General features: G+C 32.8%; 1 long non-coding RNA gene across 1 annotated transcript in view; it reads right to left on the bottom strand.

The window, feature by feature from the left end:
- The window catches only part of LOC103508587, a 149,210-nt gene extending 137,169 nt beyond the window's left edge, over positions 1-12,041 (bottom strand). Inside the window, exon 1 of the long non-coding RNA XR_003391315.1 lies at positions 11,962-12,041. This is a non-coding gene — a long non-coding RNA (Down syndrome cell adhesion molecule). The remainder of the gene's footprint in view (positions 1-11,961) is intronic.
- Between the last annotated feature and the right edge of the window lie 1,704 nt (positions 12,042-13,745).

Below are 13,745 nucleotides of genomic sequence, written 5' to 3'. Positions count from 1 at the left end.
TGTGTTAAAAAAAAGTATTACCCAAAAAAAAAAATATTTTGATTTTTTTTTTTTTTTTTTTTTTTTTTTTTTTTTTTTTTTTTTAGCAGTTTTCTGTTCATGAATACGGGCCAAGAAATTTAGATTAGCATAATGCACATTAGCATGCCCCTGATGTGACTCTTCTTTACTAATGTCTACTCTTATATCAAATTTTCGACCTAAATACTATTTTACACATCAGAAAGCAGTACGACTCACCTTGTAGATGAAGATATAAACATGATTTTTCTTTTCATTCACTTTAACAAAAACGCTTTTCCTTGGAAATTGGAGAACATTACACAAGTTGTTACTGTTACATGGATACAGGTAAGAGTGTGTACGTAAATTTAGCATAGGTACCACCTACACCTAACTCGTAATATGCATAAATAGATACATATTCTTGGTTACATAATTTTATAACAGGGTACCTAATAATGGGTGTTATCGACCGGTAGGTAGATAGTTTATACATAAAAGGAAGAAAAAGACGGAAAAAATAGGTATGTAACTGAAGCTATTGTATTGGTATTATCACCACATGATCCTGTTGCTTAGATGCTTAGAAGACGTCATAATAAAATAACACTGCAGACATTACCTATGTCAAATTTCTATCGACCTCTTTATCTTGCACGGGGAAAACAAATTGTTACCTCTCATTTACTTTTTATAAATTAGAAATTCTGTTTTAGACAGGTTGGAAAATGAAATAACATTTTCCTTTTCAAAAACACATTTTTTTTTTTTCACCTTTTAAAAAAAAAAATGAAAAACAAGAATAGGGCAATAGGAAAAACCGATTTTTTTTTTTTTAACTTTACAGCAAAGAACGTTAAAATGGTTTTACCGAAAAAAAAAAAATAAATAAAAAAAAATAACACTGAACAGCACTTTGAGAAAAACCAGAAAATAGTAGCGTTCCTCTAATTGATTGGCGCAGTGTATGAAACCTTGAACAAAATATAACTCAATCCAAATGTAGTGAACACATTCATCATGCACAGTTTAGAGCTCATGTTTGGATATTAATTTAAAATAAATAAATACAAAGAAATGATTCGTTTATAATAATAATAATAATAATAATAATAAATAATAATGTACAGTGACTTAGCTTACAACACCTACCTAATTATGATTTGTTATTTGTTTTATTTTGGGAATTAGAATAAATGTTGATGAAAATTTCTTATTGTTTTACAAACTTTTGTGAATATACTTTAAAAAAGAGCTTTTATTTCTCTCCTCTCTCTCTCTCTCTCTCTCTCTCTCTTATTTTGTTGAAAATTAACATCATGCTTGGATTTTTTGATTGTTCATTATACAGATTATTTTATTATCACCATGTTGGATTTCATTACTTTGTTTGAAATTTCCACAGTAAAATTTCTCAAAGAAGCCACAAACACCTGCGAGTGAGAAAGTTTTGTAATTTTTCACAAAGAGGTCATCAAGTTGTATTATACAAAATTTAATTTATTGCTATTTTTAGAACACCACGAGGTAGAATAAATTTCATTATTGTTATGTATGCCAGTATTTTGTTAATACCTACGTACACCATTAATAAGTTCATTTTGAAATTCTGTATAACCATTTCCAAAATAGCTATCATGATTATAGATACCTACTGCATATTTGTGCAACAATTTTTTTGTTTTTCAAAATTACTTTCAACGACCTCATTGCTCAAGCAGCCAATGAAAAGTTTGGATTTTTTTATTTCAATTATGTATTTTTTTATTTACTAAAAAACGGATTTTCCTACTTTTGGGAAGGAAAGCGAAAAATCCCGAAATCATTTCAAGAGGAAAAGTTTGTATGGAAAAATAATAATATGAAAATCATCAAAGTTTCGCCAACTTAAACACACAAAGTTTCATTTCAACTCGAAAGTTATATTGTGAAAAGCACATCCACCAACCTAAATTCAAAACTGTGAGGCTGTGAATTTTCCGACAATCTTTCTTCTTCCGATTTCAAAACTTTGAAAAGAAAAGCTCGACGAAAGGATGATGATGTGCGAGAAACCACAATAAAGGGAAAAATAAAAGCAAATCTGGGAGAAAAAAGCACTTTGAATCATCAAAGTTTCGCCAACTTAAACACACAAAGTTTCATTTCAACTCGAAAGTTATATTGTGAAAAGCACATCCACCAACCTAAATTTAAAACTGTGAGGCTGTGAATTTTCCGACAATCTTTCTTCTTCCGATTTCATCATTTCAAAACTTTGAAAAGAAAATCTCGACGAAAGGATGATGATGTGCGAGAAACCACAATAAAGGGAAAAATAAAAGCAAATCTGGGAGAAAAAAGCACTTTGAAGAAGATAAAAGGGAAGAAGAGGAAAGATTGGTTTTAATAACTTTGTATTAATTTTAATACACTACGATGAGCACGTACATAAATAATTAAAAACCATATTTTTTAATCATATTTTTCAACGTGCAGGCTTTTTATGGTTGAAAACCACTGGACCAACATTAATGAAAGTTACAGTACCTATTAATACGTAGTTTGGTTTTAGAAGAAATAAGAATAGAATATTCATCCTCTCTACATCACTGCAGGCTCTTTTTTCACAATTTCATTGTTTTAATATTTTATCAGGTGTAAATAATTATCATGTAATACATGTACCTATCTATTTTTGACCTATAAAGCACCGTTATTATTGGGATCTCAGTGGGTCACCACAGGTTATCAGTCGTCAATCCATAGGTACTAATTTCCAACCTACGTATCTCGTCTCGACTTCTCCCTTAAACATTCCAACTTGAAATCAGTCAGCACATTTCTAAGCCTTAACATGTCCTATATGTGTCATTGCAATTTCAATGCTTGATTTACCTTACATTCACATGTACCTATCTATTTTTGACCTATAAAGCACCGTTATTATTGGGATCTCAGTGGGTCACCACAGGTTATCAGTCGTCAATCCATACTAATTTCCAACCTACGTATCTCGTCTCGACTTCTCCCTTAAACATTCCAACTAACTTGAACTCAGTCAGCACATTTCTAAGCCTTAACATGTCCTATATGTGTCATTGCAATTTCAATGCTTGATTTACCTTACATTTAACTTCCATTACTCAAGCTCTTTCATTAAAATTGAAATCGTTCCTGATGAGCAAAGTGCAAGTTGTAAAATAGCTTTGAGGGACATCGGGGCCCACGAACAAAGCTCTTTCTTTTACCCTATGTAAAGAGATGAAAGATTATTTGTTTACCTACCTATCCGACTCAAGCTCTTTCATTAAAATTGAAATCGTTCCTGATGAGCAAAGTGCAAGTTGTAAAATAGCTTTGAGGGACATCGGGGCCCACGAGCAAAGCTCTTTCTTTTACCCTATGTAAAGAGATGAAAGATTATTTGTCTACCTACATATGTATACTATTCGAACGAGTACATAAATAGATAGTCTACCCCTACCTATATGTACATGTAGGTACTAAATCCTGTACCTTCATCATGTAATGCATGCATTCGAAATGTGTACTCATCGTATCGTATTTATAACGGAAAAACAATAGACAAAAGAAGAGATAATACGAGCATCAACATAGGGAATGTCCTTTATCTAAAGTCTGTACTCTCGTATCTTCATATTATCTTTCTCTTCCTTTTTGTCTATATCCCTATTGTATCCTCCCTCCCTCTGAATAGAATATTCATCCTCTCTACATCACTGCAGGCTCTTTTTTCACAATTTCATTGTTTTAATATTTTATCAGGTGTAAATAATTAATGTAAAAACAGGAAAAGTTAATGAATAGGTTCCTAGTAACTGTTAACTGTACTCTCGCCATGTTGGTGTCGTTGTAAATTAATTCTATGAATATAAAATATAACTTTATTTTGTTCTGATTAATTTCTAATTTTCTAACTGAATTAGTGAAATTCATGGTAGGTTGGTTATGTACCCGCTATACGCTGTATTTTGAAGAAAACATCGCAACTTGTAGAAGTACCTACCTAACTTTTTGAAGTCTGACTTTAGAAATCCTTGAATACAAGATGTTCTGAATAGAAATTTTGAAAGGAAACGGAAAAAAAGGAGAAAAGAAAGAGTTTCAAAGTTTTCTAAACACCACAGATTGGAAAGACAAGAAGTACCTCGAAGGGAAAACATTTTGCGACAAATTTCAATAGAAATAGAAAATCGAAAAGATAAAAGATTGTCTCCATCTTCTTTCTCGAGGAAATTTGAGTAGGTACTTGGCATTTGTCTAAATAGGTCGGTAGTTACCTGCTAAATACATAATAGTTAATACCTATTGAAAAAGTAAAATGAACCTAATTCTGAATTTTAATTGGTACAAATTTATAAACAAGAATTGCCTTTGACTTTTTCAAGTTTCAAAGTACCTGTCTTACCTACATACACCCAAAATTTTTCGGGATCTATTCAACTGGGACAATCATAGTTTCATTGGCAGGTAGGTACGCCTAACAAAATCAATGGGTATAATGCATACTCGAATACCTACATATTTATTTTGTAATCATTTCAAAATCCACTTGTTTTCACACTTTGAGAGCTTCATCCTATTATTGACAGAAAGCTTTTTTCGAATGCAATTTCATTTCAGTTTTCAGACATTTTTCGGGATCTATTCAACTGGGACAATCATAGTTTCATTGGCAGGTAGGTACGCCTAACAAAATCAATGGGTATAATGCATACTCAAATACCTACATATTTATTTTGTAATCATTTCAAAATCCACTTGTTTTCACACTTTTGAGAGCTTCATCCTATTATTGACAGAAAGCTTTTTTCGAATGCAATTTCATTTCAGTTTTCAGACAGAAAGTTATACAAAAGAAAATTTCCATCAATATTTTCCTTTCAATTTAATGCGTACTTATGTTCTTATAATATTTCTACAAGGTTGTTGCGAATCTTCAAAACCAGAAACCTATGCCAATTTTTCAAGCGTGGACCTTTTTGTAAGGTATACAAAGAATACTTTGAATAGTATTCTGTATTCTTTGAATACTGAATAGTGCATCTGAACTGAACGAACACAGTATAATTAGGTACCTCTATCAAAAATTATTCAAATAATGAAATTAGGACGAATGAAGAAGACTGTGGGTGGAAAGAGATCATATTATTACAAAACACAAAGGAAAGAGTAGTAAAGAAGTAATCTCAAGTAGGAATTCATTTTACCAACAGATATCTGTTGCTAAAATATTAGAATACTCACAGGTATTCTTTGTGATGTAATGTCAAAAAAAATGTCACCATGTATAGATGGCCACTGATTCTACATAATATAAGACTTGATTCATGATCATGAATTCATGACACAAGTATCTACAAATATCAATTTCATTTCAACGTTCAACCCTACGACCCTGATTACAGCTGTTCCTATTTTGTTTCTGTTTCTCTCTTCGTACTCTTTTTACTTTTTAGTTCTTTATTATTTTCTTCTCTTGTTTCTTATTTCCTATTAAATACTTTCTTCTACAATTGAACAGGGTGTTAGTATTAGTACTGTTAGGGCAAGATGATAATATGTATCGTATGATTCTGACATGAAAAAAGCCACTTATTCAAATGGGTCGTAGAACAAGAACAAGTCGTATTTTATATTTCATGAAAAGAAGAAAGAACAATTCGTATGGTTTTATTCGTTCCCATGTAACAAGTGTGCACAATATACATACTTACGTATGTAGGTATGAAGGACCCACCTATTCCTATAAAAAATATAGTATACCCGTAGTTCCTTTTGTGTAATGTCCATAATGGGTTTCAAGAGGAGAAGGAAACGAAAGAAAACTTTTATGCCGTAACCCATATTGAATGCTTGTGCTACTTGCTAGAAGAGGGTGTACGTCTCAACTTATATTGCTTTCTATACAACATTACAACTTCTATGCCCCCTGCTCTAGGAGAGAGCTTTCTCATGATATTATTTAACTTTGCAAAAGTTCAACTGTTGGGTTTAGCCCTTCCTCCTGTTCCTTATTCCATAGAAAAATCCAGTGGTGGATGTGTGCCAACATTGTTATCTTTAACTTTGCAAAAGTTCAACTGTTGGGTTTAGCCCTTCCTCCTGTTCCTTATTCCATAGAAAAATCCAGTGGTGGATGTGTGCCAATAGACAGACGACACCGAAGCGAATACAATAGTCCGTCCACTATACCTTTTATTATTAGTAATAATAAAGGAAGGACGGACTAAAAAGCCACTTATTGAAATGGGTCGTAGAACAAGAACAAGTCGTATTTTATATTTCATGAAAGGAAGAAAGAAAAACATAAATTTTAGCCTTTGATTCGATATATTAAAAGATTTGAAGAAAAAGCACATAGAAACATTTCACAGATTTCATGTTGTGTTATTCTTTCATCTTCCAGTGGTCAACCCAGTAAATAAATCCAGCTTTTCTTCTATGAATGCATGAAAGCACAATACTTCACAAGAGAGAAGTGTGGCTATTTGGGAACAGGAAAGAGAAGGGCAAAGGAAAAGAGGGAGAGAAATCACTGGACCTTCACATAAATAAAGCTGAGAGAGTAAGGATTTAATTGATGTAGAAAAGCATTTAATGATATCACAGTGTATTTAAAGTCTCTCTCTAATATCTTTCTCTTTTCTCTCCCTTTTCTTCTGTTCTTTCTCCTCTTGGTTATATCTTTTTCATTTACGTTTCTCTACTCATCCCATCCTTCTCTTTCTCTCTCTCCATCTTTCATTTTGGTTTTCTTGGCATTTTGGATGTCTCAAAAGAGAACAAAACACACCAGAGCGTCTGAAATTAATTGGTTTCTCTTTTTTTTTTATTTATCTAATTAAATTGTGGAGCTTTTAAATTTTTATATCTCTTACAGCAACATCAAGAAGGAACTTTTTCACTCTAATGCATCCTGATTTATGTCGGCGTTATATGTACGTGTGCTAAAGTTAAGCTCATGTTGGGAACTTTAATCCTCTTCTACAATGAAATTCTAACCAAAGTAGAACCTATACATAATTTGCAATTGTAGTACAAGTGAAGGAGTACATTGGTGTTGGAGTTTACAAACTAGAAGTTAATTAACGAAATCCTAGCAGGCTTCATTTGTTAGGTATAACAGCATCTACAATGAAATTCTAACCAAAGTAGAACCTATACATAATTTGCAATTGTAGTACAAGTGAAGGAGTACATTGGTGTTGGAGTTTACACACTAGAAGTTAATTAACGAAATCCTAGCAGGCTTCATTTGTTAAGTATAACAGCACACATTTCACAAAATTGAGATTAGTTTCTATCACTGCTCGAATCGACATCGACACAGGAAAATGTAAGGAACAATAAAAATTAGTAATGGAAAAGAAATAGAAACGTTAGTAGTTCCTTTCAGCAATAAAAATGAAGTAAGAAAAATAATAGTTTGAAGCAATAGGAAGAACATTAAGGCAGGGAATAAAAATAAGCCTAAAGAAATAAATACGAGCAAAGAGCACAAGAGAATGTGGAAATGACTTTAACCCTTGGCACAGAAGTGGATTTACAGAGATCTAGAAAGTAGGATATAATCAGGAGAGCCTTTTGAAACGTCCTTTTATTAAAAACTGTCATCTTGAAAATGCGTGTTCTATGTTTTATTAAAATGAGTACTACCAGAAATGACTTTCTTCTAATAATTTTGAGTGAGGCAAAGGTCTAAAATGTCCTTCAACTTTCCCGAGAAGCCTGAATATGTAAATCATACAGAAAACGGAGATAAACCAATTATTTATGAATTTAGGGATGAAACGAGAATTTTGTGAAAATGATTATGTTTTCTGCAAACTTTGGAAATCCAATTCAAATTCAGGCAAAATGTACTAAATCTGCTAGCAAGACGCTTCATATTTTCTTTTGACAAAAGGTAGTAGGGAAATATACAGAGTAGACACAAAACAGATGAAATACATATGGGTAAATATTAAGTGTATTAATTTCTCATGACAAAGTTACAAATACAAAATCATTGTTTATAAACGCTGAGTCAGAACTGCTGACTTGAAAAAAAAAGACGAAAAAATAAATAAATAAGCAAGTACCTATAAAATAAAGGTTTTCAATACTTAATTATGATGCTCATAGATAAATAGGTAAATATTAAACATTAATTTATATTAATTATTCAGGATTATTTTCACTAATTATCAGCATTAGGGCACCCTGTTTAATCATTCTACCTGCTCTGGAAGCTATACTATTCAAGAACTGTCGCTGTTTCAGTGTTTCAGCGTAATTCTCATTAAATTTTCTTCTCCTTTGAATTGAAGTTGATGAAAACTTTTCATCATTGGGAGAAATATTTTTTGAAAATGTTATGAAATCACCTCATGCGTTATAATTAAGCACCAAACTCCCTTTTCTCGCACAAGTTTAAAAAGAAAAGCCTATCCTCTTTCCCCATTCTTTTACCTTTCTACACAATAAAATATTCTACCTTTCAATTAATACACCTTTGGCTTTGTACCGGGACTTCAGCTTTTAATCTAAAGCTACCCGTATAAGAGGAATATGTTGCGCTAATAGGTATGTAGCTGTTGACACTGTTCTTAGTTCTACAGTAAAGGATTTTAGGGTAAAATTGCTCTGATAAAAAGGATTCAACCCGACACCAGCAATATGCTGAATGGGTTGCGAAAACTTTTCTTCATAAATCTTTTTTCAATGTATATTATTATTATTTTTTTATTATTATAATACCTGTTATTGAATTATTATTGTATAAATAAATGGAAAGTATTGTTTGAAAAAAAAAAAAAAAAAAAATTCCCCCCTTGGAAAATGGTAAATTTCAAATTTAAAAAATTCCCCATTACATACTGTAAAACCAACCTAGGTATATTGAGATTTGACACTAAAAACTCCCCCTTAAAAAAAAAAAAAAAAAAAAAAATACATTTGACAAATACCTACTATAAAAGAGATGGAAAAATAAATGCAAATTTACTTGGAGCAATCAAGCAACTCGTGCTGAATAGCGCAGAATGAGTCGTGATGAATATGTATTTGGAACCGAAGAGGCTCCCATAATAAATGCAAGTATAGTGCTGAAGCAATTTATTTCACGCTGACTGAACTGATTAACGTGTGTTTTCATTATTATTTATCCTACAATGGGCTAGAGCAGAACTAAAGCCTGCATCCTGCATTGAGGTAAATGATGGTGAAGTGCATTTGTTCATTTCAGTTTAACAAGAATGATTGCAGATGATTTTTGCCGTTTCTATCCGCAAAAGCAATATCCTTCTTTGAACTTAATTAGGACTTTATTGAACGTTAGATTTGCAAAAGGTATTTTGTAGGTACAGACGTACAATGTATATTGAATATAGGTTTTTCTTTTATGTAAAAAGAATGATTGCAGATGATTTTTGCCGTTTCTATCCGCAAAAGCAATATCCTTCTTTGAACTTAATTAGGACTTTATTGAACGTTAGATTTTCAAAAGGTATTTTGTAGGTACAGACGTACAATGTATATTGAATATAGGTAGGATTTTTTTCTTTTATGTAAAAACAGGAAAAGTTAATGAATAGGTTCCTAGTAACTGTTAACTGTACTCTCGCCATGTTGGTGTCGTTGTAAATTAATTCTATGAATATAAAATATAACTTTATTTTGTTCTGATTAATTTCTAATTTTCTAACTGAATTAGTGAAATTCATGGTAGGTTGGTTATGTACCCGCTATACGCTGTATTTTGAAGAAAACATCGCAACTTGTAGAAGTACCTACCTAACTTTTTGAAGTCTGACTTTAGAAATCCTTGAATACAAGATGTTCTGAATAGAAATTTTGAAAGGAAACGGAAAAAAAGGAGAAAAGAAAGAGTTTCAAAGTTTTCTAAACACCACAGATTGGAAAGACAAGAAGTACCTCGAAGGGAAAACATTTTGCGACAAATTTCAATAGAAATAGAAAATCGAAAAGATAAAAGATTGTCTCCATCTTCTTTCTCGAGGAAATTTGAGTAGGTACTTGGCATTTGTCTAAATAGGTCGGTAGTTACCTGCTAAATACATAATAGTTAATACCTATTGAAAAAGTAAAATGAACCTAATTCTGAATTTTAATTGGTACAAATTTATAAACAAGAATTGCCTTTGACTTTTTCAAGTTTCAAAGTACCTGTCTTACCTACATACACCCAAAATTTTTCGGGATCTATTCAACTGGGACAATCATAGTTTCATTGGCAGGTAGGTACGCCTAACAAAATCAATGGGTATAATGCATACTCAAATACCTACATATTTATTTTGTAATCATTTCAAAATCCACTTGTTTTCACACTTTTGAGAGCTTCATCCTATTATTGACAGAAAGCTTTTTTCGAATGCAATTTCATTTCAGTTTTCAGACAGAAAGTTATACAAAAGAAAATTTCCATCAATATTTTCCTTTCAATTTAATGCGTACTTATGTTCTTATAATATTTCTACAAGGTTGTTGCGAATCTTCAAAACCAGAAACCTATGCCAATTTTTCAAGCGTGGACCTTTTTGTAAGGTATACAAAGAATACTTTGAATAGTATTCTGTATTCTTTGAATACCTACTGAATAGTGCATCTAAACTGAACGAACACAGTATAATTAGGTACCTCTATTAAAAATTATTCAAATAATGAAATTAGGACGAATGAAGAAGACTGTGGGTGGAAAGAGATCATATTATTACAAAACGAATTATCTATTGAGTATGGGTTTGTAACAACCACAGTGGAATTGGTGGATGTACTGAAATCACTCCTCAACAAAATGCAGGAAAGGTTGTTGCCGTTGTTGGAAGTTCAGCTAATTTTGGACCATTTTTTCTTAGAGCCTTCTTCTTAAGTGTTAATGCAGGAAAGGTTGTTGCCGTTGTTGGAAGTTCAGCTAATTTTGGACCATTTTTTCTTAGAGCCTTCTTCTTAAGTGTTTTTTTTTATCTATCGATGACAGATTCTCTCTAAAGAAAGATAATCCATTCCAGAGTGCAAGGTACCCTGAATATAGCATGTACACCCATGTAGTTACACATCATGGACGATAAAAAATACATAAATATGAATAATGCTTTCACAGTTTGTGCAGAGGAGAAAAAATGTGGAACTTGATTGTGGAAATAATTGTTTTTTAATAATAGGTATGTTACCTATCACCTATCGTACCTATGTACATATCGTACCTATGTATGTGATTTCATACATAAATATGAATAATGCTTTCACAGTTTGTGCAGAGGAGAAAAAATGTGGAACTTGATTGTGGAAATAATTGTTTTAGACCCGATTTTGAAAATTTGGACCGATTGCAACACTTTCTCATTACCTTGTATAGGTTCCCTATACGTAAGGGTAATAGAAAGTAAAAAAGGAAGAAAAAATTACTTCGTTTTTTATTTTGAACCAGCCATGTGAAAAATGAAAATAAAATCCCATTCAACTTTTTCTCGTTGCGTAAACATTTCCAGTCGGAGTTTTCCGAGAGTATATGTATAGGTATAATGTATAATTATGTAGGTATGTGAAAACTGTTCAATGTATGGAAAAGCGAAGGTTCTCAATAAAAACTTTGTACAACAATTCGTATGGTTTTATTCGTTCCCATGTAACAAGTGTGCACAATATACATACTTACGTATGTAGGTATGAAGGACCCACCTATTGCTATAAAAAAATATGGTATACCCGTGGTAGGTATAACGTACCAATCAATTATTTAGGCACTTACAGTGTTTCGATCTTGAGGTAAATGCAAAGAGAACACGTAAGTATTTTAAGAATTTAAGATCCACTGTGTTAAAGTACACATGCAAAACACACAGTAGAGGGGATTAAATATTTCCCCATCAGTGTAAAAAAAGAACATGTTTTACAGAGTATCAACAAATGCAACTGTCTACGCCACCTTTTCCTATTCTCTCTTCTTACCTGAATATAAATTACCCACAAATTGATGACGATCTGCTCACGTATTGAACTAAATGTTGCGTGGACAGCATTGGCCTGGAAAACAGACAGAAGAAAGCAGATGAAATTTAAAATGAAAATCACGTGCGAGTGTGTGTCTTTCTCGGAGAGAAAAACCAAGTTTTATATCTTTCCCCGTTGTGTTTTCTTTAACATATTACCTACATATTATATTAGTTTCCTTGTCTCCTCAAACAAAGCAACAGGAGTAATGTGAGACTCGACAAGATAAATTTTTCTTGGGATAGATATTTATTAATTTATCAATGTTTTACTTTTACAAAAGAGATTTCCAAGGAGAGGAAAACCAAAGTCATGTCAGTCATTAGGGACTGTAGATAAAACACAGAACCATTCAAAATAATCACATTTTTTTTCCCGCCAATAGGAACCTCATGCAAAGTTCATATTCACGGTTCATCAGTAATGCAGTCCCATGAAGGAAGGAAAAACCCATTTCATAAACACAACTAAAAACCATGTTTTCCCTGCATTAGAAGTCTCCTTCAATTAAAATTAGAAGTGTTTGTAATTAAGTTTTAGGCTTGTTTTCTCGTTTATGAAAACATAATTTTCCGAATACATTTCTCCTTCTAATTGACGTAGCCTGCATTTTCTCATTTCCCTAGTCTCGCTACTCGGTATGTAGGTACCAATCACAAGGGCTTTTTATGTCCGTACCTATACCTAAAAAGGTTTAATTTAAAAGTCCTGTAGGTACGTTTTGAATGCATAAAGGAAACGCAATAGGAAACAATACCCCGTCTGAAGTGATCTCCACTGAATCCTTTACCTTCTAAATTGCATATTTATCTGATGTTGCAGAATGCTTTTAAACCCTCTACGTGCTTTCGTGATAGTGGGTATACCCTACCTACAATCCAAATGATAACTTTCTGTTTTGATGCTTCTAAAAAAAAAAAGGCAACCTACACCGCCAACTCTCTCTCTCTCTCTCTCCCTCCCTCTCTCTCCCTCTCCCTCTCTCTCTATCTATCTCTCTCTCTAGCTCCTTTTTGATATGCACGTGTGCTAATACTTTATCTTTTTTTCAGGCTACAGTCCTACTCCTCCAGTGTCGACTTTAGGACTGAAGAATGGCAATGGAAAGAACTAGAAACATGTCTACTTGATACCAGGAGTTTTTGAGTAGAATAAAATTCTATAGTTATAAATGAATTCATAGAAACAGAAACCAGCCTGGTTAGCTTAGCCTTAGAGGGTAGCGCGTCTGCCTTGTAAGCGCTAGGCCGCGGGTTCGATTCCCGCCCGGGCCGGATTTTATCCAGATGGAATAATGTTCGTTGTCGGAACGGCTGGCTTTCTCCTATGCTGTCTTCCTTCTCTCTTCGATTTCGGGACGATAAGACCTTAGCAGTTACAATTCCCTCTGTCAAACCTCTTCAAAAAAAAAAAAATAGAAACAGAAACCAGCCTAGTTAGCCTGGAGGGCAACAGAAGTTAAAATGAAAAGTAGTTAAAATGAAACTTCCTAGTGTTTGGGTTAAGTATAACATACCTACTTCTATAGATCTTTCCCATATCTACTCAGAAAATTGCCTTGTCTTTGTGTACCTAGTATCTGGGCTTGTGGGATTTTGATACCTCCGAGGTTTTGTTCCTGACAAAAGGATTGAATGATACAATAAGAGACAGGTAAGGAACCTAACATTCCTGAGGGTAACAGGGAATAGGTAGCAGAGTTCCAAAGTTATGTACGAGTTATACGGCTTTGTTTGTTCCTT

Source organism: Diaphorina citri, unplaced genomic scaffold, assembly GCF_000475195.1.
Source record: "Diaphorina citri unplaced genomic scaffold, Diaci psyllid genome assembly version 1.1 scaffold413, whole genome shotgun sequence".
Taxonomy (NCBI): domain Eukaryota; kingdom Metazoa; phylum Arthropoda; class Insecta; order Hemiptera; family Psyllidae; genus Diaphorina; species Diaphorina citri.
Note: the sequence above shows the minus strand (reverse complement) of the source record. Positions and strands in the feature narration are given on the sequence as shown.